Consider the following 14,707-nt stretch of genomic DNA (forward strand, 5'->3'; position numbering starts at 1 on the left):
AGTGCTGACAAAAAGTTATGGAATTCAAATTGATTCGTCAAACCGTTTTCGATAAACGCACGAATACATTTTACATAGCGCTAGCAAAATCAGTCGTAAGGCCGTATCTCCGCAACGGTTTATCGTATTCAGACCAAACTTGGTACTTGTACTCACAAGCATGACCTGAGGCTACATGCTGTGTTTCGGCGCAGCGCCACCTACTGGTCCGGAGATATGAAAAATGGCTATTTTTGCTTATAACTTCTGAACAGTTTGTCCAAAAATCATAAAATTGGTCTCGTTAGATTCAGGGCAACATGCCGAGTTGACTGATATCCAATTTTACCATATCGGTCATTTTGGCTGTCGGCCATTTTGAATTTTGTGCTAAAATTCTGTATTTTATGAACGCATGAACGGATTGTTACGAAACGTGGTATGGGTCATCAGCACAATGCCCTGAATGAGCCTGAGAAGTTTCGAAACAGCGCCACCTAGTGGTGAATTTTTTTTTTCAAACGCTTATAACTTTGGGTGTGGTCGACTTATTTTCACGAGACTAGTCTAATTAGTCTCCTGAAACCTTGCCGAGTCCTACGATACCAAACATGCTAGGTTTTGCCTTACGGTTTGTGTAGCGTTGTGATTTAGCGCTTAAAAAACATTTGGCTATATCTTCGAAACCGATTGTCCGATCGAGACGAAACCTCCGTCAGAAGTTTGGAAACATAGGTCGATAGCTATACGCCAATGCCCAAATGTGAAAATATTGATGTTTAGGGGTAGTAAAATTCAAACAAAGTCATGTGTCAGTCATTTTTTACATGTTTTTTCATATAAATGTCTATAACTCTAAAGCGAATTGAGATATTTTCACCAAAACTGACACACATATGCATGGGCTCACTCTGAGGACACGTAAAAAAAATTGTGGGACTTAGCCTCTTGGTGGCGCTATAACAGAACAAAACATTAAATTCCCATTGACTTCAATACAGTTTTGTGAAATAAAATGCTATTTTCATTCACAATCTACTTTTTCGAACTCCTCCCACACCGTTTGTCCGATTTTCACCAAAATCGAATCATATCATCTCCAGACTGTGCCGACTAAAAGCTATGGATTTCGTGTCGATTGACGAAACCGTTTTCGTATAGCGCAGCAGCAAAGTTGAGGCATGATGCTAAAAGCATTATTCAGGCTTTATCTCTGCAATGCCTTGTCATATTGACACCAAACTTTGTATGTGTCATTGTCACTTCACTCTGACCACATCACATCAGTTTTGTAACTGCGCCACCTATTGGTCAAAAGTGATAATCCATTAAATCATATTTTTATTTACTGTTTCTATGATTTTTCAGGCATTTTGCCTAAAATCCTCTTTAATGTCTTTAATTGCTCATTGCCGCAGTTGGTCTGACACTTTCAGACATGTTGGCATGTCTTGTCGTCTTATTCTGCTTGGCCCCGGTAATTGCTGCTTGCAGCTATATTTATTATTATTATTCTTCCGCCATGGGAGTCTATGGCAGCCCATAGAACCGATTGCGGGAAAGTTGTTTTGGTTTGACATTCTGATAGAGGACCGTCTCAACATTAAATACACCAATTTTGGTGTTTCTAAGTCATTCCCTCTAGCGCCACCACCTGTCCAAAGTTTCACTTTTATTTTGCTAATAACTTTTGAACCGTAAGGCCAATCAGCGAAATTCTTTTTTCCTCTGATTCCTGAGCTCATGGCGATTCGATTGCACCCTATGACGTCATTTGCCGTCATAAAAATATGGCCGCCATCTTGAATTTTCAAAAAAAGCTACTTTTTCGAACTCGTCCTAGACAGTTTGTCCGATTTGCACGAAAATTGAACCAGATCATCTTCAGGTAGTGCTGACAAAAAGTTATGGAATTCAAATGGATTCGTCAAACCGTTTTCAATAAACGCACAAATACATTTTACGTAGCGCTAGCAAAAACAGTCGTAAGGCCGTATCTCCGCAACGGTTTATCGTATTCAGACCAAACTTGGTACTTGTACTCACAAGCATGACCTGAGGCTACATGCTGTGTTTCGGCGCAGCGCCACCTACTGGTCCGGAGATATGAAAAATGGCTATTTTTGCTTATAACTTCTGAACAGTTTGTCCAAAAATCATACAATTGGTCTCGTTAGATTCAGGGCAACATGCCGAGTCGACTGATATCCAATTTGACCATATCGGTCATTTTGGCTGTCGGCCATTTTGAATTTTGTGCTAAAATTCTGTATTTTATGAACGCATGAACGGATTGTTACGAAATGTGGTATGGGTCATCAGCACAATGCCCTGAATGAGCCTGAGAAGTTTCGAAACAGCGCCACCTAGTGGTGAATTTTTTTTTTCAAATGCTTATAACTTTGGGTGTGGTCGACTTATTTTCACGAAACTCATCTTTTTAGACTCCTGAATCGTTGCCGAGTCCTACGATACCAAACATGCTAGGTTTCGCCTTACGGTTTGTGTAGCGTTGTGATTTAGCGCTTAAAAAACATTTGGCTATATCTTTGAAACCGCTAGTCCGATCGAGACGAAACCACCGTCAGAAGTTTGGAAACATAGGTCGATAGCTATATGCCAATGCCCAAATGCGAAAATATTGATGTTTAGGGGTACTAATTTCCAATCAAAGTCATGTGTCAGTCATTTTTTTCGTGTTTTTTCATATAAATGTCTATAACTCCGAAGCGAATTGAGATATTTTCACCAAAATTGACACACATATGTATGGGCTCACTCTGAGGACACGTAAAAAAAATTGTGGGACTGAGCCTCTTGGTGGCGCTATAATTGAACAAAATATGAAATTCCCATTGACTTCAATACAGTTTTGTGAAATAAAATGCTATACTAAACAAATGCATTGGTGTAATATTACGAAACTCAGATTGTGTCATCAGCACCATCCCCTGAAGGCAACCAAAATATTTCAAGACAGCGCCACCTAGTGGTCAAAAGTTATAACAAAATTTCCAAAAAGGCTAATAACTTTTGAATAAATCTGGCTATTGAAATGCCACGGGTCTTAATAGATTCCTTGGGTCAAGCCGAGAACATAGATACCAAGTTTTCCTTATTTGGCCAAACTTCCTGTCCGCCATCTTGATTTTCATTCAAAACCTACTTTTTCGAACTCCTCCTAGACCGTTTGTCCGATTTTCACCAAAATCGAATCGTATCATCTCCAGACTGTGCCGACAAAAAGTTATGGATTTCGTGTCGATTGATGAAACCGTTTTCGTATAGCACAGCAGCAAAGTTGAGGCATGATGCCAAAATGACTATTCAGGCTTTATATCTGCAATGCCTCGACATATTGACACAAAACTTTGTATGTGTCACTGTCTCCTTACTCTGACCACACCACATCAATTTCGTAACAGCGCCACCTTTTGGTCAAAAGTGACAATCCATTAAATCATATTTTGAATCACTTTTTACATGATTTTTCAGCCATTTCGCCTAAAATCCTCTTTAAATGTCTTTAATTGCTCATTGTTGCAGTTGGTCTGACACTTTCAGACATGTTGGCATGTCTTGTCGTCTTATTCTGCTTGGCCCCGGTAATTGCTGCTTGCAGCTATATTTATTATTATTATTATTATTATTATTCTTCCGCCATGGGAGTCTATGGCAGCCCATAGAACCGATTGCGGGAAAGTTGTTTTGGTTTGACATTCTGATAGAGGACAGTCCCAACATTAAATTCACCAATTTTGGTGTGTCTAAGTCATTCCCTCTAGCGCCACCAACTGTCCAAAGTTTCACTTTTATTTTGCTAATAACTTTTGAACCGTAAGGCCAATCAACAAAATTCTTTTTTCTTCTGATTCCTGAGCTCATGGCAATTCGATTGCACCCTATGACGTCATTTTGCGTCATAAAAATATGTCCGCCATTTTGAATTTTTTGTAAAACCTACTTTTTCGAACTCGTCCTAGACGGTTTGTCCGATTTGCATGAAAATTGAACCAGATCATCTTCAGGTAGTGCTGACCAAAAGTTATGGAATTCAAATTGATTCGTCAAACCGTTTTCGATAAACGCTCAAACTAATTTTACGTAGCGCCTGCAAAAACAGTCGTAAGGCTGTATCTCCGCAACGGTTTATCGTATTCAGACCAAACTTGGTACATGTACTCACAAGCATGACCTGAGGCTACATGCTGCGTTTCGGCGCAGCGCCACCTACTGGTCCGGAGATATGAAAAATGGCTATTTTTGCTTATAACTTCTGAACAGTTTGTCCAAAAATCATAAAATTGGTCTTGATAGATTCAGGACGACATGCCGAGTCGACTGATATCCAATTTTGCCATATCGGCCATTTTGACTGTCGGCCATTTTGAATTTTGTGCTAAAATGCTGTATTTTAACAACGCATGAACGGATTGTTACGAAACTTGGTATGGGTCATCAACACGATGTCCTGAAGGAGTGTGAGAAGTTTCGTAACAGCGCCACCTAGTGGTGAATTTTTTTTTCCAAATGCTTATAACTTTGGGTGTGATCGACTTATTTTCACGAAACTCATCTCATTGGACTCCTGAATCGTTGCCGAGTCCAACGATACCAAACATGTTAGGTTTCGCCTAACGGTTTGTGTAGCGTTGTGATTTAGCGCTTAAAAAACATTAGGCTATATCTTCGAAACCGCTTGTCCGATCGAGACGAAACCACCATCAGAAGTTTGGAAACATAGGTCGATAGCTATACGCCAATGCCCAAATGCGAAAATATTGATGTTTAGGGGTAGTAATATTCAATCAAAGTCATGTGTCAGTCATTTTTTACGTGTTTTTTCATATAAATGTCTATAACTCCGAAGCAAATTGAGATTTTTGCACCAAAATCGACACATATATGTATGGGCTCACTCTGATGACACATAAAAAAAATGGTGGGACTGAGCCTCTTGGTGGCGCTATAATAGAACAAAACATGAAATTCCCATTGATTTCAATACAGTTTTGTGAAATAAAATGCTATACTAAACAAATGCATTGGTGTAATATTACGAAACTCAGAATGTTCCTTCAGCACCATCCCCTGAAGGTATTCAAAATATTTCGAAACAGCGCCACCTAGTGGTCAAAAGTTATAACAAATTTTCCAAAAAGGCTAATAACTTTTGAATAAATCTGGCTATTGAAATGCCACTGGTCTTAATAGAGTCCTTGGGTCAAGCCGAGAACATAGATACCAAGTTTTCCTTATTTGGCCGAACTTCCTGTCCGCCATCTTGATTTTCAGTCAAAACCTACTTTTTCGAACTCCTCCTAGACAGTTTGTCCGATTTTCACCAAAATCGAATCGTATCATCTCCAGACTGTGCCGACAAAAAGTTATGGATTTCATGTCGATTGATGAAACCGTTTTCGTATAGCACAGCAGCAAAGCTGAGGCATGATGCCAAAATGACTATTCAGGCTTTATCTCTGCAATGCCTTGACATATTAACACCAAACTTTGTATGTGTCATTGTCACTTCACTCTGACCACATCACATCAGTTTTGTAACTGCGCCACCTATTGGTCGAAAGTGATAGTCCATTAAATCATATTTTTCTTCACTGTTTCTATGATTTTTCAGGCATTTTGCCTAAAATCCTCTTTAATGTCTTTAATTGCTCATTGGTCTGACACTTTCAGCAATGTTGGCATGTCTTGTCATCTGATTGTGCTTGGCCCCGGTAATTGCTGCTTGCAGCTATATTTAGGGGCCAAGCACCGAAGGTGCGGAGGCACCTATTGTATCTGTTCCGTTTCTTATTATTAGGGGCCAAGCACCGAAGGTGCGGAGGCACCTATTGTATCTGTTCCGTTTCTTATTATTATTATTAGGGGCCAAGCACCGAAGGTGCGGAGGCACCTATTGTATCTGTTCCGTTTCTTATTATTATTATTATTATTATTATTATTATTATTATTATTATTATTCTTCCGCCATGGGAGTCTATGGCAGCCCATAGAACCGATTGCGGGAAAGTTGTTTTGGTTTGACATTCTGATAGAGGACCGTCTCAACATTAAATACACCAATTTTGGTGTTTCTAAGTCATTCCCTCTAGCGCCACCACCTGTCCAAAGTTTCACTTTTATTTTGCTAATAACTTTTGAACCGTAAGGCCAATCAGCGAAATTCTTTTTTCCTCTGATTCCTGAGCTCATGGCGATTCGATTGCACCCTATGACGTCATTTGACGTCATAAAAATATGGCCGCCATCTTGAATTTTCAAAAAAAGCTACTTTTTCGAACTCGTCCTAGACGGTTTGTCCGATTTGCACGAAAATTGAACCAGATCATCTTCAGGTAGTGCTGACAAAAAGTTATGGAATTCAAATGGATTCGTCAAACCGTTTTCAATAAACGCACAAATACATTTTACGTAGCGCTAGCAAAAACAGTCGTAAGGCCGTATCTCCGCAACGGTTTATCGTATTCAGACCAAACTTGGTACTTGTACTCACAAGCATGACCTGAGGCTACATGCTGTGTTTCGGCGCAGCGCCACCTACTGGTCCGGAGATATGAAAAATGGCTATTTTTGCTTATAACTTCTGAACAGTTTGTCCAAAAATCATACAATTGGTCTCGTTAGATTCAGGGCAACATGCCGAGTCGACTGATATCCAATTTGACCATATCGGTCATTTTGGCTGTCGGCCATTTTGAATTTTGTGCTAAAATTCTGTATTTTATGAACGCATGAACGGATTGTTACGAAATGTGGTATGGGTCATCAGCACAATGCCCTGAATGAGCCTGAGAAGTTTCGAAACAGCGCCACCTAGTGGTGAATTTTTTTTTCCAAATGCTTATAACTTTGGGTGTGGTCGACTTATTTTCACGAAACTCATCTTTTTAGACTCCTGAATCGTTGCCGAGTCCTACGATACCAAACATGCTAGGTTTCGCCTTACGGTTTGTGTAGCGTTGTGATTTAGCGCTTAAAAAACATTTGGCTATATCTTTGAAACCGCTAGTCCGATCGAGACGAAACCACCGTCAGAAGTTTGGAAACATAGGTCGATAGCTATACGCCAATGCCCAAATGCGAAAATATTGATGTTTAGGGGTACTAATTTCCAATCAAAGTCATGTGTCAGTCATTTTTTTCGTGTTTTTTCATATAAATGTCTATAACTCCGAAGCGAATTGAGATATTTTCACCAAAATTGACACACATATGTATGGGCTCACTCTGAGGACACGTAAAAAAAATTGTGGGACTGAGCCTCTTGGTGGCGCTATAATTGAACAAAATATGAAATTCCCATTGACTTCAATACAGTTTTGTGAAATAAAATGCTATACTAAACAAATGCATTGGTGTAATATTACGAAACTCAGATTGTGTCATCAGCACCATCCCCTGAAGGCAACCAAAATATTTCAAGACAGCGCCTCCTAGTGGTCAAAAGTTATAACAAAATTTACATAAAAGCTAATAACTTTTGAATAAATCTGGCTATTGAAATGCCACTGGTCTTAATAGATTCCTTGGGTCAAGCCGAGAACATAGATACCAAGTTTACCTTATTTGGCCGAACTTCCTGTCCGCCATCTTGATTTTCATTCAAAACCTACTTTTTCGAACTCCTCCTAGACCGTTTGTCCGATTTTCACCAAAATCGAATCGTATCATCTCCAGACCGTGCTGACTAAAAGTTATGGATTTCGTGTCGATAGACGAAACCGTTTTCGTATAGCGCAGCAGCAAAGTTGAGGCATGATGCCAAAAGGACTATTCAGGCTTTATCTCTGCAATGCCTTGACATATTGACACCAAACTTTGTATGTGTCATTGTCACCTCTCTCTGACCACATCACATCAGTTTCGTAACTGTGGTCGAAAGTGATAATCAATTAAATCATATTTTGTATTACTGTTTATGTGATTTTACAGCCATTTCGCCTAAAATCCTCTTTAAATGTCTTTAATTGCTCATTGTTGCAGTTGGTCTGACACCTTCAGCCATGTTGGCATATCCTGTCATCTGCTTGCGCTTGGCCCCTATAATTGCTGCTTGCAGCTATATTTATTATTATTATTCTTCCGCCATGGGAGTCTATGGCAGCCCATAGAACCGATTGCGGGAAAGTTGTTTTGGTTTGACATTCTGATAGAGGACCGTCTCAACATTAAATACACCAATTTTGGTGTTTCTAAGTCATTCCCTCTAGCGCCACCACCTGTCCAAAGTTTCACTTTTATTTTGCTAATAACTTTTGAACCGTAAGGCCAATCAGCGAAATTCTTTTTTCCTCTGATTCCTGAGCTCATGGCGATTCGATTGCACCCTATGACGTCATTTGCCGTCATAAAAATATGGCCGCCATCTTGAATTTTCAAAAAAAGCTACTTTTTCGAACTCGTCCTAGACGGTTTGTCCGATTTGCACGAAAATTGAACCAGATCATCTTCAGGTAGTGCTGACAAAAAGTTATGGAATTCAAATGGATTCGTCAAACCGTTTTCAATAAACGCACAAATACATTTTACGTAGCGCTAGCAAAAACAGTCGTAAGGCCGTATCTCCGCAACGGTTTATCGTATTCAGACCAAACTTGGTACTTGTACTCACAAGCATGACCTGAGGCTACATGCTGTGTTTCGGCGCAGCGCCACCTACTGGTCCGGAGATATGAAAAATGGCTATTTTTGCTTATAACTTCTGAACAGTTTGTCCAAAAATCATACAATTGGTCTCGTTAGATTCAGGGCAACATGCCGAGTCGACTGATATCAAATTTGACCATATCGGTCATTTTGGCTGTCGGCCATTTTGAATTTTGTGCTAAAATTCTGTATTTTATGAACGCATGAACGGATTGTTACGAAACGTGGTATGGGTCATCAGCACAATGCCCTGAATGAGCCTGAGAAGTTTCGAAACAGCGCCACCTAGTGGTGAATTTTTTTTTTCAAATGCTTATAACTTTGGGTGTGGTCGACTTATTTTCACGAAACTCATCTTTTTAGACTCCTGAATCGTTGCCGAGTCCTACGATACCAAACATGCTAGGTTTTGCCTTACGGTTTGTGTAGCGTTGTGATTTAGCGCTTAAAAAACATTTGGCTATATCTTTGAAACCGCTAGTCCGATCGAGACGAAACCACCGTCAGAAGTTTGGAAACATAGGTCGATAGCTATACGCCAATGCCCAAATGCGAAAATATTGATGTTTAGGGGTACTAATTTCCAATCAAAGTCATGTGTCAGTCATTTTTTTCGTGTTTTTTCATATAAATGTCTATAACTCCGAAGTGAATTGAGATATTTTCACCAAAATTGACACACATATGTATGGGCTCACTCTGAGGACACGTAAAAAAAATTGTGGGACTGAGCCTCTTGGTGGCGCTATAATTGAACAAAATATGAAATTCCCATTGACTTCAATACAGTTTTGTGAAATAAAATGCTATACTAAACAAATGCATTGGTGTAATATTACGAAACTCAGATTGTGTCATCAGCACCATCCCCTGAAGGCAACCAAAATATTTCAAGACAGCGCCACCTAGTGGTCAAAAGTTATAACAAAATTTCCAAAAAGGCTAATAACTTTTGAATAAATCTGGCTATTGAAATGCCACGGGTCTTAATAGATTCCTTGGGTCAAGCCGAGAACATAGATACCAAGTTTTCCTTATTTGGCCAAACTTCCTGTCCGCCATCTTGATTTTCATTCAAAACCTACTTTTTCTAACTCCTCCTAGACCGTTTGTCCGATTTTCACCAAAATCGAATCGTATCATCTCCAGACTGTGCCGACAAAAAGTTATGGATTTCGTGTCGATTGATGAAACCGTTTTTGTATAGCACAGCAGCAAAGTTGAGGCATGATGCCAAAATGACTATTCAGGCTTTATATCTGCAATGCCTCGACATATTGACACAAAACTTTGTATGTGTCACTGTCTCCTTACTCTGACCACACCACATCAATTTCGTAACAGCGCCACCTTTTGGTCAAAAGTGACAATCCATTAAATCATATTTTGAATCACTTTTTACATGATTTTTCAGCCATTTCGCCTAAAATCCTCTTTAAATGTCTTTAATTGCTCATTGTTGCAGTTGGTCTGACACTTTCAGACATGTTGGCATGTCTTGTCGTCTTATTCTGCTTGGCCCCGGTAATTGCTGCTTGCAGCTATATTTATTATTATTATTATTATTATTCTTCCGCTCTGGGAGTCTATGGCAGCCCATAGAACCGATTGCGGGAAAGTTGTTTTGGTTTGACATTCTGATAGAGGACAGTCCCAACATTAAATTCACCAATTTTGGTGTGTCTAAGTCATTCCCTCTAGCGCCACCAACTGTCCAAAGTTTCACTTTTATTTTGCTAATAACTTTTGAACCGTAAGGCCAATCAACAAAATTCTTTTTTCTTCTGATTCCTGAGCTCATGGCAATTCGATTGCACCCTATGACGTCATTTTGCGTCATAAAAATATGTCCGCCATTTTGAATTTTTTGTAAAACCTACTTTTTCGAACTCGTCCTAGACGGTTTGTCCGATTTGCATGAAAATTGAACCAGATCATCTTCAGGTAGTGCTGACCAAAAGTTATGGAATTCAAATTGATTCGTCAAACCGTTTTCGATAAACGCTCAAACTAATTTTACGTAGCGCCTGCAAAAACAGTCGTAAGGCTGTATCTCCGCAACGGTTTATCGTATTCAGACCAAACTTGGTACATGTACTCACAAGCATGACCTGAGGCTACATGCTGCGTTTCGGCGCAGCGCCACCTACTGGTCCGGAGATATGAAAAATGGCTATTTTTGCTTATAACTTCTGAACAGTTTGTCCAAAAATCATAAAATTGGTCTTGATAGATTCAGGACGACATGCCGAGTCGACTGATATCCAATTTTGCCATATCGGCCATTTTGACTGTCGGCCATTTTGAATTTTGTGCTAAAATGCTGTATTTTAACAACGCATGAACGGATTGTTACGAAACTTGGTATGGGTCATCAACACGATGTCCTGAAGGAGTGTGAGAAGTTTCGTAACAGCGCCACCTAGTGGTGAATTTTTTTTTTCAAATGCTTATAACTTTGGGTGTGATCGACTTATTTTCACGAAACTCATCTCATTGGACTCCTGAATCGTTGCCGAGTCCAACGATACCAAACATGTTAGGTTTCGCCTAACGGTTTGTGTAGCGTTGTGATTTAGCGCTTAAAAAACATTAGGCTATATCTTCGAAACCGCTTGTCCGATCGAGACGAAACCACCGTCAGAAGTTTGGAAACATAGGTCGATAGCTATACGCCAATGCCCAAATGCGAAAATATTGATGTTTAGGGGTAGTAATATTCAATCAAAGTCATGTGTCAGTCATTTTTTACGTGTTTTTTCATATAAATGTCTATAACTCCGAAGCAAATTGAGATTTTTGCACCAAAATCGACACATATATGTATGGGCTCACTCTGATGACACATAAAAAAAATGGTGGGACTGAGCCTCTTGGTGGCGCTATAATAGAACAAAACATGAAATTCCCATTGATTTCAATACAGTTTTGTGAAATAAAATGCTATACTAAACAAATGCATTGGTGTAATATTACGAAACTCAGAATGTTCCTTCAGCACCATCCCCTGAAGGTATTCAAAATATTTCGAAACAGCGCCACCTAGTGGTCAAAAGTTATAACAAATTTTCCAAAAAGGCTAATAACTTTTGAATAAATCTGGCTATTGAAATGCCACTGGTCTTAATAGAGTCCTTGGGTCAAGCCGAGAACATAGATACCAAGTTTTCCTTATTTGGCCGAACTTCCTGTCCGCCATCTTGATTTTCAGTCAAAACCTACTTTTTCGAACTCCTCCTAGACCGTTTGTCCGATTTTCACCAAAATCGAATCGTATCATCTCCAGACCGTGCCGACTAAAAGTTATGGATTTCGTGTCGATAGACGAAACCGTTTTCGTATAGCGCAGCAGCAAAGTTGAGGCATGATGCTAATAGCACTATTCAGGCTTTATCTCTGCAATGCCTTGACATATTAACACCAAACTTTGTATGTGTCATTGTCACTTCACTCTGACCACATCACATCAGTTTTGTAACTGCGCCACCTATTGGTCGAAAGTGATAGTCCATTAAATCATATTTTTCTTCACTGTTTCTATGATTTTTCAGGCATTTTGCCTAAAATCCTCTTTAATGTCTTTAATTGCTCATTGGTCTGACACTTTCAGCAATGTTGGCATGTCTTGTCATCTGATTGTGCTTGGCCCCGGTAATTGCTGCTTGCAGCTATATTTATTAGGGGCCAAGCACCGAAGGTGCGGAGGCACCTATTGTATCTGTTCCCGTTCTTATTATTATTAGGGGCCAAGCACCGAAGGTGCGGAGGCACCTATTGTATCCGTTCGCGTTCTTATTATTATTATTCTTCTTCTTCTTCTTCTTCTTCTTCTTCTTCCGCTCTTGGAGTCTATGGCAGCCCATAGAACCGATTGCGGGAAAGTTGTTTTGGTTTGACATTCTGATAGAGCACAGTCCCAACATTAAATACACCAATTTTGGTGTTTCTAAGTCATTCCCTCTAGCGCCACCACCTGTCCAAAGTTTCACTTTTATTTTGCTAATAACTTTTGAACTGTAAGGCCAATCAACAAAATTATTTTTTCCTCTGATTCCTGAGCTCATGCCGATTCGATTGCATCCTATGACTTCATTTTCTGTAATAAAAATATGGCCGCCATTTTGATTCATTCGAAAAACCTACTTTTTCGAACTCGTCCTAGACGGTTTGTCCGATTTGCACGAAAATTGAACCAGATCATCTTCAGGCAGTGCTGACCAAAAGTTATGGAATTCAAATTGATTCGTCAAACCGTTTTCAATAAACGCACGAACAAATTTTACGTAGCGCCTGCAAAAACAGTCGTAAGGCTGTATCTCTGCAACGGTTTATCGTATTCAGACCAAACTTGGTACATGTCATCACAAGCATGACCTGAGACTACATGCTGCGTTTCGGCGCAGCGCCACCTACTGGTCCGGAGATATGAAAAATGGCTATTTTTGCTTATAACTTCTGAACAGTTTGTCCAAAAATCATAAAATTGGTCTCGTTAGATTCAGGGCGACATGCCGAGTCGACTGATATCCAATTTTACCATATCGGCCATTTTGACTGTCGGCCATTTTGAATTATGTGCTAAAATGCTGTATTTTATGAACGCATGAACGGATTGTTACGAAACTTGGCATGGGTCATCAGCACGATGTCCTGAAGGAGTGTGAGAAGTTTCGAAACAGCGCCACCTAGTGGGGAATTTTTTTTTTCAAATGCTTATAACTTTGGGTGCGGTCGACTTATTTTCACGAGACTCATCTAATTAGACTCCTGAAACCTTGCCGAGTCCTACGATACCAAACATGCTAGGTTTCGCCTTACGGTTTGTGTAGCGTTGTGATTTAGCGCTTAAAAAACATTAGGCTATATCTTCGAAACCGCTTGTCCGATCGAGACGAAACCACCGTCAGAAGTTTGGAAACATAGGTCGATAGCTATGCGCCAATGCCCAAATGCGAAAATATTGATGTTTAGGGGTAGTAAAATTCAAACAAAGTCATGTGTCAGTCATTTTTTACGTGTTTTTTCATATAAATGTTTATAACTCTAAAGCAAATTGAGATATTTTCACCAAAACTGACACACATATGTATGGGCTCACTCTGAGGACACGTAAAAAAAATTGTGGGACTGAGCCTCTTGGTGGCGCTATAATAGAACAAAACATGAAATTCCCATTGACTTCAATACAGTTTTGTGAGATAAAATGCTATTTTCATTCAAAACCTACTTTTTCGAACTCCTCCCACACCGTTTGTCCGATTTTCACCAAAATCGAATCGTATCATCCCCAGACTGTGCCGATTAAAAGTTATGGATTTCGTGTCAATTGACGAAACCGTTTTCGTATAGCGCAGCAGCAAATTTGAGGCATGATGCTAATAGCACTATTCAGGCTTTATCTCTGCAATGCCTTGACATATTGACACCAAACTTTGTATGTGTCATTGTCTCCTCACTCTGACCACATCACATCAGTTTTGTAACTGCGCCACCTATTTGTCGAAAGTGATAATCCATTAAATCATATTTTTAATTACTGTTTCTATGATTTTTCAGCCATTTCGTCTAAAATCCTCTTTAAATGTCTTTAATTGCTCATTGTTGCAGTTGGTCTGACACTTTCAGACATGTCGGCATGTCTTGTCGTCTTATTCTGCTTGGCCCCGGTAATTGCTGCTTGCAGCTATATTTAGGGGCCAAGCACCGAAGGTGCGGAGGCACCTATTGTATCTGTTCCCGTTCTTATTATTATTAGGGGCCAAGCACCGAAGGTGCGGAGGCACCTATTGTATCTGTTCCCGTTCTTATTATTATTATTCTTCTTCTTCCGCCATGGGAGTCTATGGCAGCCCATAGAACCGATTGCGGGAAAGTTGTTTTGGTTTGACATTCTGATAGAGGACAGTCCCAACATTAAGTACACCAATTTTGGTGTGTCTAAGTCATTCCCTCTAGCGCCACCACCTGTCCAAAGTTTCACTTTTACTTTGCTAATAACTTTTGAACCGTAAGGCCAATCAGCGAAATCCTTTTTTCCTCTGATTCCTGAGCTCATGACGAT

Source organism: Abramis brama (genome assembly GCF_963993115.1).
Source record: "Abramis brama genome assembly, chromosome: 14".
Classification (NCBI taxonomy): Eukaryota; Metazoa; Chordata; class Actinopteri; order Cypriniformes; family Leuciscidae; genus Abramis; species Abramis brama.